Below are 22,413 nucleotides of genomic sequence, written 5' to 3' on the forward strand. Positions count from 1 at the left end.
ACTTCACATACCTGAGTATGCATCTAGGCGCATCCAAATATGGTTTCCTTGGAGCCTGCATAAACTGACTTACCAATCCAATAGCATAGCTCAAATCTGGCCTAGTAATAGTCATATAAATCAAACTTCCTACTATGCGCCTGTACATAGTAGGGTCTTCCAGAAGATCACCTGTATTTGCACTCAGCTTCACATTCTGCTCCAAAGAAACTAAAATAGGCTTATAGCTTGTCATCCCATATTTGGATAGCATGTCCAATCCATACTGCCTCTATAAGAGCTATATCCCACTTGGTGATCTGATCACCTCAATGCCCAAGAAATAATGTAGCTCTCCCAAATCCTTCATCTCAAACTTTTGCTTCAATAGAATTTTCACATGAAGGATATTTTCATCACTATCACCTATGATGATCAAATCATCAACATAAATGACAAGCAGCATAATACCTTTCTCTGTTTTTCTCACATAAAGTGAGAAATCTGCGTTGAAAATCTAAAAGCCAATAGTGACAAGATACTGTCCTATCTTGTCAGACCATGCTCTAGGTGCTTGCTTCAAGCCATACAAGGCTTTCTTCAATCTGCAAATAAACTCAGGATGAACAGCATGAACATAACCTGGTGGCTGCTCCATAAAGACCTCTTCTTGCAAATCACCATGCAAGAAGCCATTCTTTACATCCATCTAATGTACAGACCATCCCTTTGATGTAGCCATAGCAATGACTGATCTTACGGTTGCCATTCTTGCAACCGGACTGAATGTTTCTTCATAATCAATACCATATGTCTGTGCATACCCCTTGACAACTAATCTTGCCTTGTATCTGTTCACAAAACCATCTGCATTGTGCTTCACCTTATAAACCCACTTATAGCCAATCACATTCTTGTCTTTAGGCAAAGGCACCAATTCCCATGTAGCATTTGCTTCCAAGGCATCCATTTCTTCATCCATGGCTTTCTCCCATTTTTCTTTCCCATGGCTTACTCAAAAGAAGTGGGTTCTGGTTCTTGTATCACTTTGACCATATAGGCATAGTGAATGGCTGTAAATCCATCATATTTCAGCCTACCCACAGGATATCTAGCTCTAGTAAACCTGCGCAAAATAGGCTCACTTTCAGGTGCTCTCAAAACATCCGTGGTCTTCCTTACTCCAGGTGTAACAACAGAAGGAATAACCAACTCATCATCAATGCTCTGTTTTGAGCCATTGGATTCACCATCCACATAAGAGTGACCTACATTCACATCAAACATGGGCTGATCTACCTTCTCTTTTCCTTTTCATGATACCTACATACCACTATCTGCATTGCTTTGAGGAGATTCTCTTGATCTCAATCTTCCTATCCATGTCTATAGAATATTAGGAATCCAATGAATGACCAAACTTTCTTGATGTTGTTGGAACAAAGTAGCACATACAAATATGATTCATCAAATGACATGCTAATCAGATGTGCTCAAAACACAGGTATGTTGAATTTGAGGTCTACTAGCAAACTTGAGATGTTCAACCTTACACCATGCTTCTTACTAGATAGATCCTTATCAATAGTTGTTGTTGTAGATTGCATATCGACAGGAGGTTTTTTGGTATCATTGTCCACAAACCTTCCAACCATCATCTTCACAACATCATCAATTACATAGTTGCAATCAGAAGCCCTGCATGGGCTCTTGTGGCAAAGCATATAACAAGCTAGCTATGTTTGCATGGCAAGCATACCAACATCATGGCGTTCTCATGCTCAAGGGCCATCCCACAACCTATGCACCACCCTGCAACATTGATTTGGCCCTTTACTACACAACGAGGATGAGGAGGGGCTAGTACAAATTGTGCATGCCCCTTGCTCTTCAAGTCATGTAGCATTTGCATAACCAGAGCATGCTGGCCTCCTAACTCTGAAAAATTCTCTAAGTGCAGGTTAACTATAGCCTACAAACGTGATACAACATGGACCATGTCTTATAATTACTAAATGAATATATACAAATGCAACTACATGGGACTAGTGATAGTTAAAGTTGCATGCACGTGTTGTGGGGGTTAAAGGTCATTGTGCCTTTACCCCAGTTATGTACAATACTCAAACACATATATAAATGAATGAAAAAGAAGATTAGGGTGGTTCTGCACCCACCAAACTTGTGTGGCTCTCTATCTCTCTCTCTCCTTCTTCCGTTCTTACTTCCGTTGAGAGCACTCTCAACTGGTATCAGAGCCCGGGTGATCTAGCTGAGCGTGCGTGAATGCTTGAAGCTCAACAGCTCTCTGTGAAAGGAAGGAGAAGCTCTGTGGGAAGCTTTGTGGGCGACTTTACTTGCATCCGAGTGTGCAGAGACCTTGGAGAAAACCTTGGAAAAGTCACTTTGGCTTTGCGAAGTGGTTTTGGGAGCCTGTTAAGTGGTTTCAAAGAAAAAGTCGTTTTTTGAGCTTTTCCCTATTCCGTTCGATGACAGAGACTCCATATTGACTTGTAGAGGCAACTATTGCTTGCTTTTGGTGTCCACATTACTTCAAGAGCCTGGAAACACCTTTATTCTTGAATCCGGGATCATTTCATTGGATTTCTGACTCACTGTGTCAGTTCCTGCGTTTTTTGCCCGGGTGTTGGAACTCAAGTTTGGAGCAACCATTTGCAGATCTGTCAGTTCCGGTGGACTCAGGAGGTCCTAAAACTTCTATGTTGCTCATCATTCGCACTCCGGTGGAGCTTACAGATAGCTCTGTTTCCAAAAACGTTTTTCAGTACGTGTGTTGGACCCAGTGATTGAGACCATGATTTCCAAAACCGTCTGTCCCATTGCGTTCCGAACGCCCAAAAACCCCTACCTATCAGTTCTTGCGTGATTCGGTGGAGGATTTTCACAGTTATAAATCTCTGTGTATTCGATTTCGTCTCTCTGTTATGCATTTTTCATTCTAAGGTTTTGAAACCTTAGATTTATGCCACATGGCAGTGGATAAGTGTTGACTCCCATTTCTCACTCATCGGTTGGGATTTTGGAGTTCTGGAAGAAGAGAGATATTTGCAGATTTTCTTACTGAGTCCGATTATGCAATGGCGCCCATGTTTTGAAGCATCTCAGGTTCTATTTTCAGTAGCACTCATTACCGTAGGACTATGATTTCTTGAGCATACCTTATGCAGATCACTCTGGTTGCAGTTTGAGCAGTGTGCGCTCATTCGTGGTATGCATTGGGTTGCAATGGATGATTTATAGGCCATTTGGATGCATTGCGGTCCTTATTGGATGTGCTGATAGGCCCAAATTGCCTTGTGGGATGCTATTTTTTATGGACGCTTTGCACATGGATGCTATTTTATGCTGAGGGACAGCTTTGAAACATTGCAGGTGATGCACTGATAGTGCTATGCTCTCTTGGATGAGACATTATTGATGCATATGCCAATGGACAGTGTTTATGCTTGAGTCATTTGGCACTTATTGGCATTTTCTTTTGGGCCAAATTTGCTCATATGGATGCATAGTATATGCACATGAGTCAGATGCTTTGAGCTTTGAGTTTTGGTGATATTTCACTCTATTGTGGCATACACATTTGGGTGCACCTAGTATTTGGTGTGATTCTCTCTTGCAGGCACTAGCATTTGGGATTTTGTTTCATTTGCATCATGGCATCCTCTTCCACATCTGAAAAGGAGTTTTTCAGCATTAAAAAGTTTGATGGGAAAAACTTTTCTTTGTGGAAAGAACAAATAAGGGATGTGCTTATTCAAAAGAAGCAGATTAAACCCTTGGCAGGGATTGAAGCTAAGCTTGCAAATATGTCTGAGGATGATTGGAATGAGTTGGATGCATTAGCAAAGTCTACTATTAGACTTCATCTTGCAGAGTCAGTTTATTTCACAGTAGTAAATGAGCAGACTACTGAAGATTTGTGGAAGAAACTGTGTGCCACTTATGAGAAGGAAACTGCCTCTAATAAAGTTTACCTCATGAAGAGGTTGTTTGAGCTGCAGATGAAGGAAGGGGTCTCCATTGCTTCTCATTTGAATGAATTCAATATTATTTTCAGCCAGCTTCAGGCTCAGAAAATGAATTTTGATGCGGAGACTAAGGCAATATTTCTCTTATGTTCATTGCCATCCTCATGGGATACCTTCCGTACAGCTGTCAGTAACTCTGCACCTGGTGGAGTACTAAAATTTGATGATGTTGTGGGTAGCTTGTTGGCCGAGGAGATTAGACGGAAGTCTATGGATGGCAACAAGCAGGATGCAGCCTTAAATATGCAAAGGTGCAGATCACAGTTCAGGGGGAAGTCCCAAGAAAGAGGGAAGTCTCGTAGCAAATCCAAGGCACGGAACATTGAGTGTTACCATTGTGGCAAGAAGGGCCATATGAAAAAGGATTGCTACAAGCTGAAAAGAGAGCAAAAGGATAAGAAAAAGAATGCAAATTGGGGTGCAAATCAAAAGGAAGAGAGTCCAAGGGAGGACAAAGGAAAAGTGAAGATCGAGGAGATCAATGCAGTCACACGTGATAGTGACAATGATGTTCTCTTCATGTCTAGTTTATCTGCAGAGTTGCTTACCACTTCAGATGATGCATATTCCCAGGATTGGATTTTGGATTCTGGTGCTTCATTCCATGTTACTCCCCATAGGGAATGGTTCTCCACTTATGACAGTGGAAAGACAGGTTGTGTGCATCTTGGAAATGACTATGCATGTGACATAGTGGGAGCAGGTGACATAAAGTTTTCTTTTGCAAATGAGTCTGCATTTGTTTTGAAACATGTGAGACATGTGCCTAAGCTGACCAAGAGTCTTATTTCAGTGGGTCAGCTAGATGATGCTGGTTTTCACACCACTTTTGGCTTTCAAAGTTGGAAAATTCAAAAGGGCTCTATGCTTTTGGCCAGGGGTGCCAAGTGTGGGACTTTGTATCCCTTGCATGTATCAGGGGTATTTCATCATGTTGTTGCAATAACCGAGCAGCCAAGCACTTCTTTATGGCATTGCAGGTTGGGGCACATGAGCCAGAATGGAATGAAACTCTTATGCCGTTTGGGTTATGTACCGCATTTGAGTTTCTCTGATTTTGAATTTCGTGAGCATTGTCTCTATGGGAAGCAGACTAAATCAGCCCATAAAAGAAGGGGAAAGAAAGAGTTTGAAATGCTTGATTTGGTGCATTCAGATGTATGTGGTCCCATGCCTACACGGTCATTAGGCGGGGCTGAATACTATGTGACATTCATTGATGATGCAACTAGGAAAGTGTGGGCTTATGCTATAGCTCGGAAGAGTGATGTGTTCCAGGTATTTCAGAAATGGCTGGCCTTGGTTGAGAATCAGTCAGGTAGAATGCTTAAATGCCTACGGACTGACAATGGTGGAGAGTATCTCTCTCATGACTTTCAGCATTTCTGTGATACTCGTGGGATTAAGAGGGAGCTTACATCCCCTCGTACTCTAGAGCAAAATCCAGTTGCAGAAAAGATGAACCGTACCATTCAAGAAAGGTTGCAATGCATGCTTTCCAATGCAAGTCTTTCTGGTGGTTTTTGGGCTGAGGCAATGAAGACTGCAGTGCATGTGATCAATAGATCACCTAGTAAGAGTTTGGATGGTGGTATTCCTGAAGAGGCATGGAGTGGCAATAAGCCTCTTACTCTCATTTGCGTATATTTGGGTGTGAGGCATATGCACATGTGCCAAAAGAGCTTCGAAAGAAGCTAGATCCTAAGTCTAGGAAATGCATCTTTCTGGGTTATGGTGAAAGTGGAGAGATGGGCTATCGTCTCTAGGATCCAGAAGCAAAGAAGATCATACGCAGCCATGATGTGGTCTTCAATGAGAAGAAGATGCATAAGGCACCCATGAGGGATGTGGAAATGAGGAGAATCACTTTCCAGGATGTGAATCCACCTGCATATGTTGATAGACAGCAAGCTGTCCATGCACCAAATGTGCAAGAAATGGTACAACCAAGTACTCCCATAGGTATACAATCAAGGGTAGATGATGGATCATCTATTGGTGGAAATGATGAGCCAAATGTGGCTGATATGCAAGTGGGACAGCAAGCTGAAATGCCCTTGAGAAGATCATCTAGAGTGTCTAGACCGCCTGATAGGTTTGTTCCAGGGGTAGACTATGTGATGCTTACTGATTGCGGGGAGCCTTCTTGCTACAAAGAGGCTATGATGTGTGAGGATCAACGCAAGTGGGACTATGCTATGCAATCAGAGATGAGTTCACTTATGAAGAATAAGACTTGGGACTTGGTTTCTTTGCCACATGGAAAGAAAGCATTGCCATGTAAATGGGTCTATAAAATGAAGGTCACAGGTGATGATGTGCCTAGGTACAAGGCCCGTTTGGTTGCTAAAGGGTTCAAGCAAGAGAAGGGTGTGGACTTTGATGAGATATTCTCTCCGGTTGTGAAGATGACCACACTTAGATGCATGCTTGGACTAGTGGCATCAGAGGATATGGAGCTTATGCAGATGGATGTCAAGACAGCTTTCTTGCATGGGGATTTGCATGAGGAAATTTACATGGTGCAGCCGGAAGGCTTTGAAGAAAAGGGCAAAGAGCATTTAGTTTGCAAGCTGAAGAAGAGTCTCTATGGTCTTAAGCAAGCACCTAGAGAATGGTATCAGAAGTTTGATGCTTTCATTCGGTCCCAGGGTTTTAGAAGGAGTGAAATTGATCACTGCCTCTACACTAAAAGGGCTAAGGATAATAGCCTCATAATCCTGGCACTATATGTGGATGATATGCTATTGGCTAGCAAGAATACTTATGAGCTAGATGCATTAAAGTCTAAGTTGCATGAGGCCTTTGATATGAAAGATTTGGGACTTGCAAGTCATATTCTTGGTATGCGCATCACGCGTGATCGGAGTAGGAAACTCCTTTGGCTTTCACAAAAAGAGTATGTTACAAAAGTATTGTAGCGTTTCAATATGGAGGGGGGGAAGGCACTGAGTACTCCATTGCCTCCATATGTGAAACTGAGTCATACAGATAGTCCCAAATCAGATGAGGAAAGGGCCATGATGGCCAAGGTTCCTTATGCATCAGCAGTTGGGAGTCTTATGTATGCTATGATAGCTACTAGACCAGACATTGCATTTGCAGTGGGAGTTGTTAGCCGCTATATGGCTAATCCAGGAAAGAGGCATTGGGAGGCAGTTAAGTGCATCATGAGGTACATGAAGGGTACCAAGGAGATGTGCATCTGCTTTGGTAAATGAGACATGCGTGTACTTGGGTACACAGATTCAGACTATGCAAGGCATGTGGATAGTAGGAGATCCACTTCTGGTTATGTGTTCACCTTTGCAGGTGGTGCAGTGTCATGGATGTCTCGTGCACAGAAGTGAGTTGCTTTGTCTACCACAGAGGCTGAGTATGTTGGCTGAGTATGTTGCAGCCATAGAGGGATGCAAGGAGGCTATATGGATTGATCGGCTAGTGGGAGATTTGGGGATTCATACAGGTGTACCGACATTGCGTAGTGATTCCATGAGTGCTATTCAGCTAGCACGGAATCCGGTCTTTCATGCAAAGAGCAAACACATTGAGGTCAGGTACCATTTCATCAGGGAGGTACTTGAGGACAAGCGCATAGAGCTTGTCAAGGTTCATACAGATGATAACCCTGCAGATATGCTGACGAAGAGTCTACCTAGTCAGCGGTTTGAGTATTGTCGTGTATTAATGGGCATTGGATAGTATGCTCACTAGTTGTTCTTCCTTAAAGGCACATTGTCCTTTAAGTGGGAGGTTGTGGGGGTTAAAGGTCACTGTGCCTTTACCCCAGTTATGTATAATACTCAAACACATATATAAATGAATGAAAAAGAAGATTAGGGTGGTTCTGCACCCACCAAACTTGTGTGGCTCTCTATCTCTCTCTCTCCTTCTTCCGTTCTTACTTCCGTTGAGAGCACTCTCACATGTATGCCTTGGCATCAAACACTTTGTTCTTAGCAGATTCGATGTCTAAGTGCACTAGGGTCTTAGAGAGATGTTCAATTGTCAATCGTAGCTCAAACATCCTCTTTGTATCTGTGGAGTTTGGCTGCATGGATTGCAGTTCAATCTCCGCTTCCTCCTTCTCTGCTCTAAGTTGCTTCACAACTACACTTATAGTTTCCCAACCCCTCTTCCTAGCCTCTCCAATTCCTATGCAATAGTTTTAAATTAAGGCTATATTTAGCATGAAAAGCCTCCTTCATAAGGTGCAAACTCCTTTTCTTTGGATACTCCATTTGGGAGCTTTCCATCGCCCTGAAAATAGAATGCCACATTAGTTGAAGTGTATAGGCAATGTGGAGATGAGACATCGAGAAAAAACAAACCTGTAAGTATAGAAAAAGGACGAACCAGCAATAGAAGAAGCTTACATGTCGACTCTCCTCCTCTTTGGAGGGGTTTTGTCTTCTGCTTTTGAGTGAACCTTTGGCTCAGCTACTTCCCTTTCTGACAAGTTCGTAGAAGCAGCTTCCTCTTTTCTCTTGGCAGTGTTCTTTGGAGTTGGAGTTGGAGGTGGCTTTGGCTTCTCTCCAACCTATTCTCTCTTGCATCTCCTTCCCTCCTTCCTCAAGTTGTAGAGTCCATGCCCACCACTCCTTCCCTTCCCAACCATGATGATCAGGTTGTGCAAGCATTTCACCCGTTATCGAATTTGCACCATCCTACTTTCTGAACTACTTGCTAAGGCTCCCAACTATCGTTCAATTTTACTTGGCATTCAGTTGAGAGCAAGGCCATGCCTTGTTATGATTATTCTCGTACTCTTAAACAAGATTTTTATAAAAATATCAAATGAATATGAATCATTCTCAAATGTGTGCACTTTGAACTCATGCTATCTTATCATCAATGCTAAAAAGCACAAAAGCATAGCGGGTTAACGTGATTCCACCCATATGCACTTAGTAGCTTGCCTTGTATACCAAATCATTTTTATTACAAAAACCTTGAGTGCAAACGGGGTGCACATCCAATACATTCAAAAGTAATATTGCTACTAGGGGATACTTTTTTCAGGGATCTTGTAACTTTACTTATTTAATCTTGTAAGATTTACCCACTCTGGTCTACTATCGAGTCTCCTTTGTGCCATTAATTAAATCCCATTATTATTCAATTTTTGTCCATACTGTTTACTTTTATATATGCTTTTAGTTTATATTGTCCAACCATTGCACATGTACCATACCCATTATATAATGAAAGATACTATGTTTTCATGCATCATTGCTTAGGTTGGCACTAGAGGAGCATGCCATGTCTTACATTTAGTTGATATTGACTAAATATACCATAAAATCAAAGTCATAAATGGGGTGTATTAGCCCTACACATTCTCCCACAAACAACATTTGTATTGTTTTTCATATTTTCCCATATTAATCAAGGATATTAAATTCATTCTTTCCATTTGATTTTTCATTCTTGCATGAAAATTTAAAGGCACAATGTTTTTCTTGCATGCACATCATTTTCTTTATCTTTCAACTGACAAATATGTGCCTATATTACCAAATCATCTAAACTTGTCAAACCTCCAAGTAGAATCTAGCCTTAAAACATTGCCAATTTTCTCATTCCAAATGTTTATGTTTGTTGTTGTGGGAAGAACTTGGATGCATTACGTCCTCTCACTCAATACATTTATGTGACATAGCTTGAATAATTAGACTAACGTACAAAATAGGGAAGGTTGGAGTGGTGGATATCTACCCATGCATTAGCACAGTTATAAATAGCTATATTGCCATTTTGGACAATTTGATCAATTGATACTTTGATCCTTAAGATTTCTTAAAATTCATCCTTAAAGCTCATCCTGAAACCTTATCAAATGTTTCCCTTACAAGTGAGTGTAAATTATGGGTGGATTTTGCTATGAATTAAAAAATGCATTGTGGCATTATCATCCTATTAATGCTAGTATACATAGTCCAAATGATTTCTTGACCATATCACATGCTCCTAGTCCATACCTATTCTTGATAATCAGCATATTTGTTAAAGGGGGAGGGAAAGAGTGTGAGATACAAACTAATAGGCCCACACAAAAAATAACACACCACAAATTACCATCAGTATACAAATGTTTGTAGTAGCAATCACCTTGCATGCACAATCTACTTAAAATTTTTCTTAAAGACCTAGTTTGGTTTTATCCATCATCACATATTGCTATTTTAAGATAGAAGTACATACATACTTATGATATATTGGTCTTGTTTTTTTGACATAGTTTCTCCCTCATGATACACATCATGAAGCAAGATCTCCTTTTGTCAAGATGATGCTCATGGGGTTGAAAGAGGAGGACCACACATGGGGCAGAAGCATGATTGAGGGGGCCCGTTTAGTGGCATAGGACTCGTTTTTAAAAAAATGAACTTTTTGTTGTAAAAAAAAAGAATCTTGTACACTAATTTTTATTAATATGGAAAACTTAAAAAAACTTTTTAAACAAAATCACATGGCATGCCCATTAAGCTTGAATTACCTTAACTTGTTTCAAAGCTTCTACATTGAATGCTTGAATGTATTTATTTCATTTGTAACATCTATTTTAGCTTGAGAACATTTCGTTTTAGCATAGGTTTTATATTGCCACTCTTTGTAGGGGATAGATATGCTTCCCCCACATAGCATGTGTATTTTAGAAGATTAGTGGGATGTAGTCTTGCTTGTGTTGACAATTGCATGGAGGTGAGCTTTTGTTTGTATGTTATTGCATTCCACTAGGCCATTTCATTGTCATGCCTTTATTTTCCAACATGTCATTATGTGAGCTCATTCCATCCCAATACTTGTTGATGAATACCACCTCCATTTCGTGTATTTTGTTGAGCTTGCAAGGCTTCCAACTTGCATTTTCCCACTCCCATGGTATATAACAAAATTTCTAGTTTAAGAAGCTCATGATTCTAAGATAGAAATAAAAATTTGTGCATTTTCAATGATATAATGCTCATTAATCATTATAACAACTTCCTTGATGATCTATGATGGATTTGTTAAAGAAGAAAGAGCTTGTAAAACTCAGAGAGATGAACATACCCCCCTAAAGGGTTTGCCTCATGCTATATCAAGGATACATCTACTCACATAGTTTCACATGCCATCTTATGGTGGTCAAAGATAAATCTATGGCTAGGATCTCATGCTAGCAAGGGTGCTTGAGTCAAGGTTTACAAAGATGGGATAACCCCCCCCCAATGGTTATCTCTCTTGCATGTACAAGGATTGATCTTATGCCTTTGTGGGGACCTAGTTTCTCATGTTTGTAAGAGGTACCGTGGAGGCAAACACATACCATAGGTCCTACATGATACGGTGACCAGAGGTGATTTACAAAGACTATAAGAACTAAAAACACATAACATCCAATGACACTTTGAGGATCTTTGCAAATTGTGCTGCTTGGAAGCACATAGAAAACATGTGGCCAACCTTTGTGATGGAGCCACACAATTTACATCTCGGGCTTGCAATAGATGACATCTTGGTTGACATGGCCCATAGTCTTGGTGAACTACATTATCCGGCCATGGCTAACAATAAACAAGGGACACCTCATGCTTGCCCTACATGTGCTAGGGAAGTACAAGGCCAAGAATATGGACGTCTACATGGAACCCTTGAGGAGCTCTAGACCCTATAGAGGGGCATACATGTCTTTGATGTTTCTCGAGCTCCGAGGTGGACCACAGATGTTTCCTTCAGGGGGATTTTGATGTGGATCATGCATGACTATCCAAGATATGGGGGTGCACAGGTACATGCTTGTGCATGCCTATTGATACTTTTATGCTTTGTGGTGTGATCTATGCATGTCTAATGACCTTTTTGTGCATGCATGTAGGAATTAAAATACAAGGGTACCATGCTTGTCCTATTTCTAGTCCTAGTTTGAATGCACGACACTCCAAACATATGAGGAAGATGGTTTATGAAGGTCATGCATGATACCTTCCGCATGACCATTTTGCATGTGAAGGTCAACTTGATCCACCACCGGCATGTAGGAAGGCAAGTGACTAGATTTGGCTTAGGAAGCTAATAGAGAGGTGCCTCATCATGGTATGGAAAGGCTATCAATATTTCACGCGCTTCCATATTGGGGTGAGTTACAAATAAATCATTTTTGGATCCCATGCATATCTTCAAGAATGTGGGGGCTTCTATTTGGGCACACTTGGTTGGTGACAAAGACATGAGGGGAGTGTGAGAAGACTTGCGTGAGATGGGTAGGATGCCTCACTTGTGGCCCCAAGAGCATGCTCATAGAATCCGAGAGCGTGGTTCTACAACCCAAGAGGGTGGATTAGCAACCCAAGAGTGCCCTCCTATAATTGTTCTCCTGAAGGCACCATGGATCCTTTCCAAGAGAGAGGAGGCAAGGGTCAAGTCAAACATTTCATCTTTTCGGACACCCACATGATACATGCACTGATTGAGGGGAGCATTTACAAAGAACAATAAGTTTAGTGGCCTGAAGTCCAATGATTTGCACAAGGTCTTACAGGTATTCTATATGTTAGCTTGAATGCTTAGTAGAACTAAGATTGTGATGCTTTCGTGTAACTATGATTGAGATAGTTTATCCTCCCCATTATAGTGAGAGGATGCTTATCAAAAGATGTTAGAAAATCTATCTACAAGATCAACGACATCAAGAATGCTTACTAGCATATCACCTTGATTATATTTCATAGAATTTTAAAATGATCGATAGAAATATTGAATCTTACATGTCCACGTGGAATAGGTGGATCTCACAAAAAGGGATCTCTGTATCGAGCATCGAGAGGGCTAATGTGGACTCGATTAAAGCTATGTCCATACTTGAGAAGTGCTTCCCCTCAAGCATTATGACAACTTAGGTGCACTTTCTTGTACATGTAGTTGATGAGTTCGCCATTGCAAGAGCCGTTTATAGTCATTGGATGTTTTTCCTTGAACGGTTTATGAAAACTTTTAAGGGATTTGTGAGGCAAAGATCTAGACTCAAAGCAAGCATGGAAGAGGGATGGCTTGTGCATGAGTCATTAATAAACATCATGAAGTTTCTTGCATCCATGGATCTTGATATGCCACATGCTTGGAACATCAAGGATGATGATCATGTCATTGCTGAGGTTCCCCAATGTAAAGGGATTGAAAGAAAGATGAGCAATCCTCAATAGTCTCGAGATGCAAAAATGGATGAAGAGATATGAAGAGGCCAAAGTAGAGAGAAAAAATGAGAGGGCAAAAGGGAACCATATCCACAAGACCTTGAATTCTCCCTAACACATGTCACGTGCTTGGCTACGTGAAGCTCATTGTAAAGCCAAAGATGATGGAGAGGATGTAACCTATCAAGAGCATAAGCTTGCAGTCAGATGTATGCCACATGTAAGTTTCCTATCTTTCTACTTACTTTGGGTATTTATGGTCACAGTCGCTACAAAATTCATCCTCATTGTTTTAATAATATTCTTTTGTAGTACAAAAAGTATCGTGCATTATGGTCACATGGACAACATTTTCGTGTCGAACGCATCGATTCAAGGAGAGTCACCTATAACTTTGTACAAGATAGCCAAGCAAGTGCTTCTGATGCCAATCTTCTCTCCTTGCAATTATATTATTGTGGGACCATATGTGATATCTATGAAGTTGATTTTAGATGATTTAGTATTTTCATTCTTGATGTCAAATGGTTTAAAACTATCTACAATGGTCCCGATGCTACATTCAGGAGAGATAGCAGTGGTTTCTTTGCCATTGACTCCACCAAACTCTGGATTGATAAAAGTGATAATTTTTTTCTTCTAGAGCATTGTGAATAGGCACATACTAATAAATTGATTAAAAGCTAATATCTTCATTTTTAAACAATTATTAGTAGATGTTTGTATATATATGTATATATTTATATACTTAAGCATAAATTAACATAATTGATGGCATTTAATTTCCATCTTCAGTGTAGGTGGTCTTTCATCTTGATCGTTTGGATACAAGATGGTAGTACATGGTCCAAGTTGCTCTTGAAAGCAAACATGTTTTTGAAGATAGGGATGTGGATACGGAGATGTCGCCAATAGATCCAACTAATGATGCTAATGTTTCTAGGGAAGAGGATGAAGATGACAATAGGGCTAGGAAGAAGGTGAATATAATGACATTGTGATGGAGGATTGGTGGAGATCACAGCATTGGGGAAGAAGAGGGAGAATTAGATGCTGAACTAGACATACAATACAGGATGATGATATAGGTAATCAATTGTATGTAAACCTAGAGATAGAATTATTTAGCGCACAAGACTTGGCTCAACATGAAGCCGTTGATATAAATGTTACCGATTGATTGTTTTGACATTGGCGAGGCTTCCTATCTTTGGCTCCCTCATTTTTAAAGTGGAAATTTGTACATTTATATGTTAAGTTCACCATCAATATATGAGTACTCACATACTCTTATACTTTTTATCTTTCAAATGACCAAAATTGTGGTCAAATATAATTTTGGGTCCCTTGAAAACGATGTTTTGTGGAAACATCGGTATGGAAAATTTAACCCAAAGTCGGTATCGACAATGGTGACAAAGTCAGTGTAGGTGTTGATATTTTGGTTGGTATAGGCATTAGTATATATTAACACCCATACTGGCTAACATACTGACACATGATTTGTGCTATTCTTGTATGGACAGCATCTTCTCCTCCTTCAAGGGTAGCCTCTACACCCTCAAAGTCTATCACTTGAGGTAGAAGCCTTAATCAATGTAACTTCATGAGAGATATACTGCGGTGCAACATGAGACAAGAGGAGCTCATTGAAATGTGGAAAGGCTCCATATAAGAGTTAAAGGATGGATTCATGATTGCAACTCTTGCTTAAGAGAACCCTCTTAGACATCCATTCCAAACTATGAAAGTGGTAGAAAATCAAAAGCATATGCAAGGGCAAGTGACTTCCATTGTTATGAAATAATCTAGGGATACTATGCTAATCGATTGGAAGGAAAATATGTTCTTGAATTATTTGTATGTCCAAGAACAAAAAAATCAAGGAGGGGCACAAAAAACTAGCCACAATCAGGTGTTCTTGATCAGACATAGTTGTTTATGATTTTCAACTTACAAATGATAAATGCCTAAGAAGATAGAAGATATACTCTTTGAGAAGGTTTCATCCTATGCTACCCATCTTTTTGGCTCCTTTGGACTCACATGGTTGCAAATGGAAGAAGCATTAGGTCTTCACAAAAGGATCAATAGAATGTCCTTGTGGATACGGTAAGGAGAATCAATAATCCACTTCTAAATTATCATCGAATTCCGACAATGAATTTGATCATGATGAAACAAGGATGCACTTCTAGTGTGAGAGATTGCATGTACCCTATTTGTAGCTATACTAAAATTTTATCTTTTTTGGAATATCATTGTACCATAAAATCGCCCAACTTTTAAATTCCTTTGATGATGTTAGCAAACCATAAGGGCTATGTTTTGTCTTTTTGGAATAACTTGGGGTGCAAGTCATTCACAGAGTGATGAGTTGAGTGTAGGAATTAGATGGTGGGCGGAAGAGCACAAGGACAAATCCAATAGAGACAAGAGAAGAAAACAAGCATAGAATGTCAAGGTTTTTCAAAATTGCTATGAAAAATACTCTCAAAATATAGGCCTTTTTTTGCATGTCCCATATTGATATTGCACAATAGTGTTTTTAATATCATTTTAATTATGTTTTGAAAAATAATAAAATTTCTACTTTAAAAATGCAAAAGAATAGCAAAAACAATGATAGCTTAGTGAGCTTGAATGTTAGAGATTGTGGATGTGAAATAAGATCGTGCTTGTTGGATTTGGAAATGTAGAGAATATAGGGCATGACACATCCATTAGCTTGATGTATAAAGGAAGGAGTAGCCAAAAATAACAGACATATCATCTAAATAGGCAAAATTTGAAAAACGTGGAAGACTAATAGCCTTGTTGGATTTAATTATGTGAAAAAATTCTTCATAATTTAGCTAGATGATTGATGTAAATAAGAACATGTTTGCTTGTTGCATCTAGGAAGAATATGATCAATGATTAACATCATTTCAAGTAGCTAGCTAGTATTGAATAAGAGAAGAAAACATGATAGATGTGATTGCTTCTTGCATCGTAACTTTCGATTTTGATTGGGAAACAAAAAGCACTTAGGTACTAGGAAGGGGTAGAGATAGAAAACATGAAATATAAGCTAGCAATGGATGCATAAAGAGGTGGGTAATTTGACTAAGGGAAATAGGAGTGATTGATATCATTGTAAGTAGTCAGCTAGTATTGAAGAAGAGAAGAAAAAGATGATAGATGTGATTAGTTATTGCATTGTGAGTGTTGGATGTATAATAGAGGCAAACAATTCAACTAAGGGAACTAATGAGATGAGCTAGATGCTATGGGATAGGGAGGGGGAGAAGCACATGATGGCCCCGCATAGTTGCATGTGAGATTCATCTACGTGTCTTGAAGTTTGGTCATGCTAATTAGCATGCATGTTCACCGCACTATGCCATGAATGGAGCTTTCAAAATCTTGTGAGGTAATTGAATTACCCTTGAAGTAAAATCAACAGGTGGGTTGAAAATTGGGGCTCACATATTTCTATCAATTAAAGTTTAGTGGGCACTCGGTGAAGAGATTAAAGTTTAGTGGATGCTTGGTGAAGAGCCAAATACTAATGATAGTTTATTTTCACAATCAATTGGGATTCTAATATCAATGCTACACTAATCTAGGTCCACCAGTACCTATTGCACTGTGCCCCAAAATGATTTTACAAGTGGCTACATCTAATTACCATTTATCATAAATGTATACTATCGAAAGTTACCATTGTCTCATGCATTAGCTATGTGCTTAATGTTTGAAATACAAAGCAATGGAGCAGTTGTGATACATTAGAGGAGTTTTATGTCAATTGTGAGTAGAAATAGGTTTAATCCCCTTTAGTTATAACTAGATTTGCGATAGGTGGAGCACATAACTACTAACTCGAAATTGAATGTGACTCCTAGCATTTTATCAAATATTAGGTGTGGTAATTTATTATTTACTTGGTGATGTCCATATTTTTTGTGCATTTTGGGAGTTGAATCCCAACAAATACATGAATAAGGCGATGCTTACAAGAGCTCATAACTGATGCTCATTGAAGTCTACACAATATTATCATATGAACTATGATCATATGAATAAAAGTGTTGATATTTTTCGATCTTACATGGAATTCCTTTCTCCCTCGCATCGACAACATGCATCAAAAGAGAGGAATGTTGTAAGAATTCATATTGAAAACAAGTACTTTGCAATGGACAAGAAATTGAAAATATTTGTATGATAATATACAATATTATAACCACGCTTAGTGTAGACGAAGAGGTGGCACACTTCCTTCCCCATAGAGTTATTGTTCGCCACCCTAAGTCCATCATGATAACAAGATCTTGTGATTGCCATCTAACATGTCACTATTTAAATCTACATAGATTTCCCATTGTCACATGACATGAAATTGTATATTGTTAAGAACAAGCTAAACAATGCAAAGACAATGAGATCAATCTTGTTCATGAAAATTGACGTCCCGCACCAGGCCCAAGTTCAAATTTTTAAAGGTACATCACTTTTAAAGGTATATCACCTATCCCTTAAACAACCACCTCACGTTCCTTGAAATATGGTTGCTTAAAACTTTCAAATTTTCATTCCATAAGGACACACCTTATCACTGATCAGCATTCCCTTATGAATGCCAAATGTACTCAAATACATGATGTACATGTACATTCCGGCTGATCGGTAAGCTCCCTTGTATGTATGTGCATTAGAAAAGGGCTTAAAGAGTGTTGTCACCTTGTCCAAAACACACCCCCATATCTAGATAACCTAAAAACAATTTGAAGGAAACAATTTGAAGCAAAAGGAGTCAAGGAAAAGAAAGGTACCCTTCCTATGTTCAGCCCTTTGGGCTTTAAGACCATGGTGGTTTGTAGTGCTGCAGGATCATTGGGGAGAAACTTTTGTTGTTTAATGAAAGCTTTATCATAAACCCTAATAAAAAATATAAGTTTTTGCTTCTTGTAGGTTCTTCTCCTGCTCTTTCTCCTTCTTCTTCTTTGGCTACAACCTTGAGTCCCATCTCTTCCATACCACTTTCCTCATTTTTCTCCTCCTTTTGAATTACTGCTTCTCCTTCTTCTTCATTCCTACTCCACATCAAATCCACCAATGCTAGCTTACTGATCCAGCTCCATGATGACATCTTCCCATCACCTGGTTGTCAATAGTATTGCAGAAGATTGAAAAAAGGATCATTCATATTCTATCTTGATTGTATGATTAAGATATCTAAATTTTAAAAAGGAACATGTTTTTTGAAGGTTTGACACCTTTCGTGATGTGGCGTAGGGCTTGGATAAGACCACAAGGAACTCAAAGCAGAACTTCAATGGATGGATCCTCCAAACAGATGAGTATGAAGTGCTCGACAAGGCTTCTTTCTGCAGAAGAAGGATTCATTACGTAGCAGAGGCTCGAGGTCGTAGTGGTGATGGTGGAGATGGTAGTAGTGGAGGATAGACACGGAGGTCTGATTCAATTTGGAACACGAAGAGTCATATTTTTGCGTTAAGGTCTCAGAGCTCCAACAAATAATGATTCTCCTCTTTGCACTACCGTAATCCTGGCATGCTTTTGTTACTACACAAAGCAATCTTGCAAGCTTGACGCTTCCTGCATTAATCGGCCGGATCCTTCAAGAGGATGCGACGAGGTGAAAATCTACACCAGCAGCATTTTTTCCACCTCAAGCCCTCTACACATCATTTCATGGTGGTCGCCGAGGTCTTCTCGACGTAACACTACACCTGTGCTTCCCACACCAACCTAATACTGGGTTTCTTCAAAGCCAACAACGTGGGCCTTCACGCATCTCCTCCTAGGCTAGACAAAGAGGTCGAGGAAATTCTTGGTCCAATGCCCCACTTTCTCATCCATCGAATGCCTCCTCTTCAAATAATTCTACTTCTTTGCACCGTTTTTGCACTTCCATGACTTCCCCACTATCACTTGATCAGCCTGAAGAGATATGGTAACTCGACACTGCTGCTTCACAACATATGATGGCTCAACGATCGTGGTTTCAGGACTACACGCCATTTCCAAAGCCATTTTACCTGTGTTCCTGGGTGACCATTCTTCTTTACAAGCACATGGCACATGCACTGTCATCCTCAAATTTCTCAACAATCAAGAATATAGCTTGCTAGATGTTTATTATGTGCCCCGTTTAAAGAACTTTTTCTCTATTCATCACTTGGTGCAGATATACGGCTTCTGGGCACATCTTGCATCTTCCACATGGGACACATCGACTGTTCCATTCCACAAGTCAATCAACTCTACCCCATAGGCATCGGTCTTTCGAACCCACTTCATGCAACATCTGCTTCAACGACAAATGATTCAGCCCATCTCTGGCATGAAAGACTCGGTCACCAAAACTTCCAAAGTCTTAGCAAACTTGCCAAGAATTCACTTGTTGATGGTCTTCCCAAGTCGCTTCAAACGGCTGATCCTTTTTGCGACCATTGTGTTCTTGGCAAGCATCAACTCACGTCTCTGCGTGGTCAGGTTGGTCATCGAACCATCAAAATCGTTTCATTAGTTCACTCCAACATGTGTGGTTCGATGTAGACACCGTCGCTTGGGGGTGCTACATATTTTCTCACATTTATTGATGACTTTAGCACCTTCACCTATGTCTACTTCCTCCACCATAAGCATCAAGTTTTGACATTCTTCAAAGAATATCACCGTCTTGCCGAGCGACAGACAGGCTGCTTGATCAAAATCCTTCGAACATATAATGGAGGGGGGTACTGCTCCAATACCTTTCATGATTATTGTGCCTCTCATGGCACGATTATTGTGCCTCTCATGGCATAATACATCAGCTCACCACTCCCTACTCACCACAACAAAACGGCATGGCAGAACGAAAGAACCGCACCCTGGTTAAAGCCGGACACTCAGTGATTTTCGCGGCTTCCCTTCCTACTAGATTCTGGGGAGAGGCTGTCTCCACAGTGGCATACCTACAGAACATCTTTACACAGGTGCGCCTCCACCAAGCCACTCCTCATGAGCTTTGGACGACCCAATGAGACTGACACTCCATCACCTACGAGTATTCGAGTGTCAAGCATATGCCCAAATCCTAGATGACACGTGTCGCAAGCTCGACCAAAAATCTCAACACTTGCATGTTCATTGGGTATGGACATCCCCACGGGGTGTAAAGGCATATTGGCTCTTCAACACACGGACCTGCACTATGTTGTATTCCAAAAATGTGGTATTTCGTGAATCAACACGGGGCGGCCTATCCACAACCCGAGATTGATGACGTGGTCACAGTACTCGATGAGGATGAAGAGCCTCTGATTACTCCAATGCATGTGCATGGCTTACAACCGCCAAGAGTCAATCTCCCTCCTACACCCGTGCATGCAGTCCTACCACCTATCACTCAGCCCCCATGCACCCCATGCTATGGTCAGCTGCCAATTACTCTTCCTCACGGCCGTCTTCCCTAAGTTTGACAATGGCTAGTCTATAGAACACTGCTCAAATGCCCTCCACTTCCTCGTCATGAGTGACACCTTCAACCTTCCTCATGGAGTCACTCCTCCTCCTGCTCAATGCATGGCAATGGAGATTCAGCCCCATCGATCTACTTGGGCCACCCATGGAGTCCTCTCGATATGCCTTCGTGGACATGAGTACTCCTTAGCAACAACATCGAACCCAACCAGCATAATCAATTTTATTTGCTCATTAGTGAGTTATAGAAGAATCAACCAATGATTTGCCATAGACCGCGGCGAACACATTTTGGTGGAAGTTGTTATGGGTTCTTCCAATGGACCACATTGGCTGGCTGCTACGCAAGAAGGAATCAATTCCGTGCATCAAAACAAGGCATAGACCTTCGTCGACCCACCCCTTGGATGAAAGATTGTTGGCTCCAAATGGCTCCTAAAACATAAGTATTAAGTATGATGGAAGCCTTGCTCATTTTAAGGCTCGATTAGTGACACGAGGATTCTCACAGATCCAGGGGATAGACTACATGGAGACTTATGCTCATGCGCTACTCCGAGGGTGTCTTGGAGACGATCCCGCACTGCCTATGGAGTTGCTGTAGTGTAGCGACCAAACACTCTCTTTTGCTTCATCAAATGGATGTGAAGACCGTGTTTCTTAGTGGAGTCCTCAAACCACATGAGCAAGTCTACATGCAATAGCCCAATGGATTCATTAATGTCGAACAAGAGTGTCAAGTTTGCATGCTCCTCAAGAGCTTGTATGGGCTCAAACAATCACCTCGCGTCTAGTATCTTCGCTTTCATACTTTTCTTGAAAGCATGAACTTTGTTTGCACATTATCTGACAATAGTGTGTATGTCAAACGGCTCGATGATCGCATGTGTATCACTAGATTATATGTGGATGATTTATTAATTTCTTGCAATGATACTGATCTCCTTGCCCAAGTTAAACTCTAACAATCATTCGAGTTTCAAATGACTGACCAAGGCCCTGCTAAATACTGCTTGGGTATACAGATCCTCCGAAGTCCTGCAACAAGTGACATGAAGATTTTTTAGGGCAAGTATGCTCACGATATTCTTCTTCAGTTCAACATGCATCAATCATGCATCAAGCTCATCCAATCGCCACTCCCATGGACTCCGGATTGCGTCTCACAAAGGCCATGTCACCAACCTCTAAATCTGAATATCAAGCTATGCAAGGCATACCGTATCATTAGGCTGTTGGTGCTCTATGGTACCTAGTCACGTGTACTCGCCCTGATCTCACCTTCTCAACTTCCCAAGTTTCTCAATTTTTACAACATCCAGAAGTTTGCTAATGGCAAGCCGTTAAGAGAATATTTCATTACCTTGTGTCCACAATTGATGTTGGCATTTTATACAAGTCTTGCTCCCCAACTCCCCTACATTCTTGGTGCGATGTCGACTGGGGCAACGACCCCAACACATGCCGATCTACAACTGGCTATGTTTTTTTTTATGCAGGTGTTCCAGTGGTATGGTACAGCAAAAAGCAAGCTATAATCGCTTTGTCCACAGCTGAAGCTGAATATGTGTCACTAGTGAGCTCTACTATTGAAGGTATATGGCTTCGAGAATTATTCACGGATCTTTGGTTTCCTCTGAATGATCCATTGATCACTTATTATGATAATCAGTCCGCTATTGCAATTGTGAAAAACAGTAATCCACTGTTGGAATTGTGAAAAATAGTAG

The sequence above is a fragment of the Dipteris shenzhenensis genome, chromosome 15, assembly GCF_047967505.1.
Source record: "Dipteris shenzhenensis isolate YYH24624 ecotype China chromosome 15, Dip_SZ_1.0, whole genome shotgun sequence".
Lineage (NCBI taxonomy): Eukaryota > Viridiplantae > Streptophyta > Polypodiopsida > Gleicheniales > Dipteridaceae > Dipteris > Dipteris shenzhenensis.